The sequence below is a fragment of the Syngnathus scovelli genome, chromosome 14 (assembly GCF_024217435.2).
Source record: "Syngnathus scovelli strain Florida chromosome 14, RoL_Ssco_1.2, whole genome shotgun sequence".
NCBI classification, from domain to species: domain Eukaryota; kingdom Metazoa; phylum Chordata; class Actinopteri; order Syngnathiformes; family Syngnathidae; genus Syngnathus; species Syngnathus scovelli.
Genome location: NC_090860.1, coordinates 1,010,805 through 1,020,261, shown reverse-complemented (window position 1 = coordinate 1,020,261; position 9,457 = coordinate 1,010,805). Strand labels below are relative to the sequence as shown.

At 44.5% G+C, this 9,457-nt stretch overlaps 1 long non-coding RNA gene across 1 annotated transcript; it reads right to left on the bottom strand.

Annotated features, from left to right (window-relative positions):
- Positions 1 to 1,729: 1,729 nt before the first annotated feature.
- Positions 1,730 to 4,907, bottom strand: LOC137840936 (uncharacterized). Its single transcript, XR_011088113.1, has 4 exons — positions 4,290 to 4,907; positions 3,160 to 3,722; positions 2,608 to 2,751; positions 1,730 to 1,993 (listed from the first exon to the last, which is right to left on the bottom strand). It is a non-coding gene; the product is annotated as an uncharacterized lncRNA (long non-coding RNA).
- Between the last annotated feature and the right edge of the window lie 4,550 nt (positions 4,908 to 9,457).

The following is a 9,457-nucleotide window of genomic DNA, read 5'->3' as shown; positions in this document are numbered from 1 at the left end:
CAATACTTTAGCGACTGTATTTGCTATAAACAAAATAAAAAACTGGGTCACGTAAATCGGCGGATGACGTTGCTGGTAATGATTTTCAACATCCACGAGGTGTCAGTGCTGAGCGACACAATCAACAGATAGGGAATGTATTTGCAATAATTTAATAAACCGGGTCACCTAAATCCACGGATGACTTCGCTGGTAATTAGTTTATGCATCCACTAGGTGTCAGTGTTGAACGACAGAATCAACAGCTAGGGAACTTATTTGCAATAGAAATTTAATAAACTGGGTCACCTAAATACGCGGATGACTTTGCTGGTAATAATTTTCAACATCTACCAGGTGCTGAGCGACAGAATCAACAGATAGGGAATGTACTGCTTATCACCCAACATGTTGCACATTTAGCACATTTAGGAAAGACCGAGTTACTTTTTCTGGTTTTGTTGTAGCTTATGTGGTTATCAAGCCAACGCATGAAAGAAAAACTAAATACGGCCGAATAAATTGACACCCGTAAGGCAACATCCCGGGTCGAGCGCTGAAGGACTGAGCTGGGGAGCTGTCGGGTGTCTTCACGGACATCTTTAACGTTTCCCTGCAGCAGGCCATCGTCCCCTCGTGTTTCAAGGCTGCCACCATCGTTCCTGTGCCGAAGAAACCTGCACCGTCCTGCTTCAATGACTACCGCCCTGTGGCACTGACGCCCATGAAGTGCTTTGAGCGGCTGGTCATGGAGCACATCAAGTCCGTTCTCCCCCCCACCATTGACCCTTTCCAGTTTGCGTACCGTGCCAAGCGGTCCTCTGAGGATGCCATCTGCTCTGCCCTCCACTCGGCCCTCACCCACCTGGAGAGAAAGGACTCATATGTGAGGTTGCTGTTTGTGGACTTCAGCTCTGCCTTCAACACCATTGTGCCGCAACGACTCATCTGCAAACTCGACGAGCTGGGCCTCAGTACCTCCCTCTGCAACTGGCTACTGGACTTCCTCTGTCAGAGGCCTCAGGTGGTGCGTGTTGGCGACAAAATCTCCGCCAGCATCACGTTGAGCACGGGGGCCCCATCCATCCATCCATCCATCCATCCATCCATCCATCCATCCATCCATCCATCCATCCATCCATCCATCCATCCATCCATCCATCCATCCTTCCATCCATCCATCCATCCATCCATCCATCCATCCATCCATCCATCCGTCTTCTTCCGCTTATCCAGGATCGGGTCACGGGGGCATCAGCTTTAGGAGGGTTCCCAGACTTCCCTCTCCCCAGCCACTTCATCCAGCTCATCCCGGGGATCCCAAGGCGTTCCCAGACCAGCTGAGAGACATAGTCTCTCCAGCGCGTCCTGGGTCGTCCCCGGTGTCTCCCCAGGGAGGCGTCCAGGAAGCATCCTGATGAGATGCCCGAGCCACCTCATCTGGCTCCTCTCAACGTGGAGGAGCAGCGGCTCTACTCCGAGTCTCTCCCGGATGACCGAGCTTCTCACCTTATCTCTAAGGGAGAGCCCGGACACCCTGCGGAGTATACTCATTTCAGCTGCTTGTACCCTGGATCTCGTTCTTTGGGTCACGACATTGATACTAATACATAACTAATTACTAGAACTAATACATTTAATATAATGACGCAACACACAATTTATACACGGACAACTAAGTGGTGAAATATATTATCATAATTTAGATTAAATTAATTTAATTCAATGAAAAAAATTTAAACAATGACTATTTTGTGCATTTAACTTTAAACTTTAATAATAGAACATTTTAAACAGAACAATAAACAAGTAACAAGAAATACAAACAATAGAACAAAAAATAAAACAAAATTACCACAAAAACCCCCTCTGGGGGAAAATTAGGGCCGTCGGGGAATCTTTGGTTTCACGTAGTCAATGGAACCCTTTTGGTGGCATTTGTGGCGTCCATGAGCTCCACTTGCTCTCTTTTTATTTTAAAGGCCACAACATGAAACGCCTCTTCTTCCAGTTTCTGCGTAAAGAAGTGTCATGATAATTTATTAAGTGTTTAAAACACCACGAGAAAACATGATGGATGGATGGATGGATGGATGGATGGATGGATGGATGGATGGATGGATGGATGGATGGATGGATGGATGGATGGATGGATGGATGGATGGATGGGTAAGTAAGTAGGTAGGTAGGTCAGACAGACAGACAGACAGACAGACAGACAGACAGATAGATAGATAGATAGATAGATAGATAGATAGATAGATAGATAGATAGATAGATAGATAGATAGATAGATAGATAGATAGATAAGATGGATTGATCGATCGATCGATAAATTAAAACCTAAAACAGTTTGATTAATTTAATGACCATAATGTCAACCACAATGATTTTATACAGTTAAGGAAGCAAGTGAAATTGTATGTCTTCCTGATAGGGCTGTATCTGAGACAAAATCTTATAAAGTTGATGATCCAGATTTTGAGAAAACTCCTAAAACAGAATCTGACTTCAGCCTTGATGATGATGAGCCACTGATAGCAGTGCATCCCAAGTAAATAACAGTATTGATTCAATTTAGAATACCTTTGTTTATACACATAGGAAAAAACTGCTTGCTTTTGGTACCTTTATCACAGTATTTTCTGTGGAGTGGAGCTCCACACCACCGGAACAGGATGTCTTCAGGTGCGTCATGGACAGCCGCTGTCCGACTGTTACCTGGAAAAGGTTGGTCTCTCGCCACCTGACCACCTTTATTTCCCTTTGATCCTATAATGAAAATGTCAAATTAGTACTAGCTGTTGAAATGTAGATCTAGACTACAATTACTAAGGCAACAAAGCTAGAGACATACTCAAGAAACTGGTGTCAAATTTCTGTCCTACAAAACCAGTGTCTTGCATGTTTAGACGTCTCCCTCCTCTAATATACATGATTGTATGCAAACTGCACGGGTGATATTAGAGGAGTGAGCTATCTAAAGCTTGGAAGGGATCAGGCCTTGATGCCCTAAGGCAGGGGTCCTTATATTTCTGACACGTAACGGGTCCGTGGTGCAAAAGAGGTTGGGGACCACTGCCCTAAGCGACCTTACTCAAGTGAAATGTGAGTGTGTGTGATATATCTATATTTAGACACACACACACGCACACAATGTTAGAGGGAGAAATTGTTTACTTTTTTTAAACAAAAGATGCCCAATAGGACCGAAACCCCACGTGTCAGCACCATCTTGATGGGGCGGATCTAAAACAGAAAGAGATTAATAAACATCAATACTTCATGAAAGAGAGGTAGCGAAAAGAGAGAGATTGATTTTACAGTAGAGACAATGCCGTCTGTCGTAAACAGGACATGGCGGATGTCCTTCAAGGCTTTGTCAATGCTTGGAGGGTACAGCAGAGCTGTCCCCTTCACCTCCAAATCTGGCGTCACCTCCATCCCTCCAGCCAAGTAAATGGTGGTGTTGTGCCGGGAGAAGAGGACCCCTTCTTCTCTTCCCCGGCCAAAATTAATAAAGCGAAAAGTACTTCCGACAGAGATGAAATTCTCAAACAGAACAAATTTGCACAGATGGTGGCCATCACAGAAGGCCACCACTGTGTCATAGTGGGAGGCCCCAGCCTCCACCGTGCCATCCTCTTTTAGGACCCATCTTGTATATTTCGTCATGGTTTTTAAGGCCACCACTTTGGCCGTGAGCGCCGCCGGCAATTGATGGAGCGTCCAGAGGTTTTCCACTTTGAAAATAAAAATAATACATAACTGGTCAGCAGAGATATAATTATTATAGCACTTATATATGGTTTAATTAGTCTACATAATGACATAAATTGATTTCATAAAATAGCTGTCAAACTTGGATCAAGGAGAGGACTCGGATGCAGAGTGACAACAAAAAAGGAATTTATTCTAACAGGCTGGAGTCAGCAAAAAAACAAAAGAGGGAAAACGAGGTGGCAAAAAACAAAAACTGAAATACACAGAGCTTAGGCTTGATGACAAAGGTTTCTTCAATAACTAGGTTCTCAAAAAGGACTCTTTAACTGACGATCGCTGGTGCTCTGGACGGGACAAGACGCACTGGCACAAGACAAGGGGAAGACTCTGACTAAATACACAGAGAAGGGTAAGGGCACAGGTGCAGACAATTAGGATTAAGGAAGGCAAGCAGACTGACGCACAGAGGAAGGACCCACGAACTGAAACGAGAGGAGAGTTACTTATCAAAATAAAACAGGAAGTGACAATACGACAAAAAAGACAAAACAACAAGGACCTACAAAACATAACGGCATGAGACATACCTCTGGCCGCATAATTCCCGAGTGACTTCTTCGAAGGGCTTCAAAATGTCACAGGCCTGCTTTATTCCCTCCCATTCCTCTGGTGTTAGGATTGATAATTTTGGATTTGCAAGTGCTAAAGTTGTAATTATTGCATCTTTGTTCACAAGAGTACTTTGGATCATGTAGAACAGGGGTGCTCAATACGTCGATCGCGATCGACCAGTCGATTGCCAAGCTACTACTGATCGATCGCATGACGTTTAAAAAAAAAAGAAAAATGCTGTATGCTAGAATCCAGCCCATCGCTTGATTGACATACAGGTAGGCCTGTCGGGAGGCAATCACAGTGAACCGCACATGAGCAATAGACAGTGACTACAACCCCTCACCGCAGCATGTTTAACGGCCGCGCACACACAAACCGCCAACGTTTATAAGCTTATCAACGCACGCACTCGCTTTTTTTCTTTTCTCCCAGCCGGTGTTACATGTCAACTTGCTCCCATGTTATCTTGCTCCCCGTCTTGAGTTACGACTGTTAGGGTAAAGCGAGTTGCGCAGTTTTGTGTTTCGCGAAAGAATTTCATTGTACGAAGAAAAGTGCTTTCCTTTTGTACACATGACAATAAACACTTTGAATCTTGCAGATTTGTCACAAGGGACGTGGAACTTGCCTGATTGCAAAACTGTTCAAATTCTCAATAAAAACGTTGAACGAAATGTCTCGTTTACATTTTGGACTGGCTGCAAGAAATAGCAAACACTAAAAAAAATGAAAAAGTAGAACAGTTATAAGCGGGATTTGAACCCGTGACGCAAAGAAATAAAGCACAGCTCACTTGCCACCGCCTGAACCGCTGTGGTATCGTACACGCACTGCAACAGGAACAAATTATCTTAAATATAGCCAAAACTAAATTACTCGGCGAGGGTACGTGTTGATGTGATGCCTTGTGTCTACCCGCCCATGTTAACTGGCTCCTCGGAACCAACTTGACATGGTCGCGTTCCCAGGCTCCACACCAAACTCGCAGCAGGGAATCATGCATTTATGACATGATCAACTTTCTAGACACATAAGGAATGGGTTCAAGCACTAAAGCAGCGGTGTTATATTGATCGGCTTTGTGTATTAATAGGAATGTGGAGAGAACAGAATTTCACAAATGGTTGTCTGTCATGCGATGCGACGCGTGGTGGGTGAGCGGTGTGATATACAAAGGTTTACCGCTGAAAAGATGGTACACTTGCACAGCCCCCCCAACCAAGGATGATTTACTGTTCTGCTAAGTTTAATATCAGAGCACTCTTTGCACAATGTTGACATTCAAAAGTCTTTAGAGGCATTTGAACACACGCTCGCCCAATGTTCAAGTTTGTTTGCACCACCATGTCAGGGATGATGTCATTGCATGGATTTTGAAATAGTAGTGTAAGGACCGTTAAAATGTGATGAATAATTAGAGACAAACAACTGAAAAGTCAATAAAGGTGAATTTTACTTGTGTAACACAAACATAATGTAATACAATACAACATAAATTAGACTCGCACGAGGAAGCTGTCTCCCTTGACCAATTGCTCATGATGGAGAACTCCGAATGGAATACAACTTAACAGATCAGGTAAACATCTTTATTTAAGTAGCTTGGTGAGGAAGGCAATACGTAACTTTCAATAAAAAGAAAAAAAAAAAGAAAAAAAAGGCCAAATACACAAAGGGCAACAGTAATCCTTCTCCACATTTGGTTCACCCACACATTTTGAATGGTACCACATGCAGCAAAAGGAGCACTCTATTTGTGGGGCACAAAAGGAGAATATACATTCTAACAAAGTGTAAAGCTCATCTGGACGTTGTCAGGTCATACCCAATCGACTACTTCTTCCAAATCTTCCGCCCCACACACTCTACAAATATTTGACAATTCATCTGCGAAATATAATATGTGCATACTTCATATCAAATAATCCCAGGTTGTTGTTTGGTGGAGGGGATCTATACAAAATACGCAATTCCTTGCAGAAAAGGGAACAACCATTTTCCCTTCACACACTTAGTTTGAATGATCAAGTTTGTTTGCCCCACTGCTTCAGGTATTCTGAGAGGGGAATTCACAGGGGCTAATTAAAAATATTAAAAATGCTACCAGGTGTCTCGTTAGATTGCTAGGTTGGGGAGATAGTTACATTTATTTTTCACACCTGTGTATTACTAGTTTATAAAAAGGCCCCAAAAATCATAAAAAAAATTCAGTCAGTTTAGGAGACAGAGACACAAAGACATATAGAGACAAACAAACAGGTAGTGTTATGGCTACTCAAGCAAGGGTGTTAATGCTACCCCTGGTAATTTGGATGTAGTTATTCAAAGACAAAATGATATAGCAGAACTCATTGTCTCACAGCAAAATGTATCTAAATTACCTGTGAAAGAAACACATGTTTTTGATGGTTATCCATTGGCATATCAGTCGTTTATTCATGCATTTGAACACTTAATTGAAGACAAAACTAAAAATGATCAAAACAGACTAGTATCTCGAACAGTTCACTTCTGGTTTGCCTAGAGATCTGGTTCGCAGCTGTTTGCACAAGGGAGGAGGCAGGGGCTATAAGGAAGCAAGAGACCTGTTAAAAGAGAACTTTGGGAATGAAGTAAAGATTTCTGCTGCTTACCTGGAGAAAGCTTTGAATTGGAGAGCGATTAAAGCTGAGGATGGGAAAATGATGCACGCATATGCAATGTATTTAAGAGGATGCTGTAATGGAATGCAAGACTTACAGTATTTAGAGGAACTTGAGATCCCAACAAATCTAAGATTAATCGCATCCAAACTGCCCTACAAGCTCAGGGAAAAATGGCGGGCCACAGCCTATGAGACACAGCAGAGAACTGGAAGTAGAATCAGATTCCATTACCTTGTGGATTTTGTGGAAAATCATGCTAAGATGCCTTTGGATCCCTTATTTGGAGACATTCAAGACCAAAACCCCACAAAAAGGCCCATTCCGAGATTCCAACCAAAATCAATCAAAGGTAAAAACAGCAGTTTTGCTACTTCAGTGGCAGTGAACACACAAACAGGAAACACTGTAAGGCAATCAGCTCGTCCACCAGTAACCCCTCAAACCTCACCCAGTTCTAACATCTCTTCCTGTGGATTCTGCAAAGGGAGACATGCTCTGATTGATTGCTCATTTTTCAAAGCAGAGGCACATGAAAACAAGGTTGAATTCCTAAGAAGTCATGGACATTGTTTTGGTTGCCTGTTGAAAGGTCATTCAAGCAAAAATTGTAAAAGGAGATTAATGTGCTATGTCTGTCAAATGAAGCATCCTACTGTTCTCCATATTAACAATGCAATAATTCCCAAACAGACTAATCAAACAACAATGGCCACTGCTGAGACAGAAGAGACCCCCATAAGCAGCGCTCTTGTTTCAGCAGGCAATGCAACCGGGGCCGGGAGAGAGCCAGCACTGGCAATTCTTCCTGTCAGGGTTAAGGTGACAAAAGGGGACAGGTATATTCAAACCTATGCCTTCCTTGATCCCGGCAGCGCAGCAACATTTTGCACAGAAAAATTAATGAACCAGCTAAATGCAAAAGGACGCAAAACAGAAATACTTTTGCGAACAATGGGGCAGGAAAGGCCGGCAGGGACCTATGAGGTCAGACGACTGGAGGTGGGGGACTTGGAGGGCTGCACATATCTCGACCTGCCAAACGTTTACACACAAAGTAATATCCCTGTCTCAAAGGAAAACATTATGACACAAGCTGACCTGAAGAGATGGCCATATCTCAGTGGCATCCAGTTAAAGGAGAACGAGGCGGATATTGACCTCCTAATTGGAATTGATGTTCCTCAAGCAATGGAGCCGTGGAACATAATAAACAGTCATGACAACGGACCCTATGCAGTTCATACCTGACTAGGATGGGTGGTAACTGGACCACTCAATGTTGACAGTGTTGCAGAATCTGGGCCCATTGCAGTGTCAAGTAATAGAATATCTGTTGTTGAGTTACTCATAAGACAATATAACCAGGATTTCTCTGAAAACATGTATGAGGAGAAAAATTAGATGGCAGTTGAGGATTAACGTTTCATGGAGATTGCATCCAGCTCAGCATTCCTTAAAGATGGCCATTATCATCTACCACTGCCTTTCAGGGATAAAGCCAAGGTCATGCCTGATAACTATCATGTGGTAAAAGAACGCACACTGCACCTTGTGAAAAGGTTCAAGAAGAATAGAACATATGCAGAAGAATACACCTCCTTTATGGAGGACATTCTCAAAAAAGATTATGCAGAAAAAGTTCCACCTCAGCAGCTTCACAGAATGGATGGGCATGTGTGGTACATCCCACATCGTGGTGTTTACCGTAAACAAAAGCTCAAGCTGAGATTGGTGTTTGACTGTACATCCTCCAAGAACAAATAGCAGTTATGGCAGACATTGAGGCAATGTTTTATCAAGTGCATGTTGAAGAAAAGGACAGAGACTTCCTTAGGTTTTTGTGGTGGCCAGAGGGTGATATCAGCAAACCACTTTGTATGCATGGCCGCCGAGGACGAACGCGGGTGGGTCCAACAGCTTCTCTGGGTAGAGTATGCTCACAATTCCCTCCCCAGCTCGGCCACGGGACGTTCGCCTTTCCACTGCGTCTTCGGGTACCAGCCACCCTTGTTGGCCCACCAGGAGCGTGGTGCGGCGTGCCCGTCGGCCCAGGATTGTGTCCGCCGTTGTCATTGTGCTTGGGCGAGGGGCCGGGTCACTCTTCTCCGCTCTGTTTCAGGCTACGCCCCCCCCAGGCGAATAAGCACCGGACGCCGGCTCCGGAGTACAGAGTGGGGCAGCGTGTGTGGCTCTCGACGTGGGATTTGCCACTGCGAGCGGGATCCCGCAAACTGGCGCCCCGCTTTGTTGGACCGTTCCCTATTCAGAAGGTGATTGGCCCGGCCGCAGTCCGTCTTCTCCTTCCAGATTCCATGAAGGTTCACCCCACGTTCCACGTGTCCCGTGTGCGGCCCATCCATGAGAGCGCGTTGGCGCCGGCGCCCGTTCCGCCGCCGCCGCCCCAGCTCGTCGATGGGGGTCTGGCTTACGCTGTCCGCTCCCTGCTCCGATCGCGGCGGCGCGGTCGTGGCCTCCAATACCTCGTGGATTGGGAG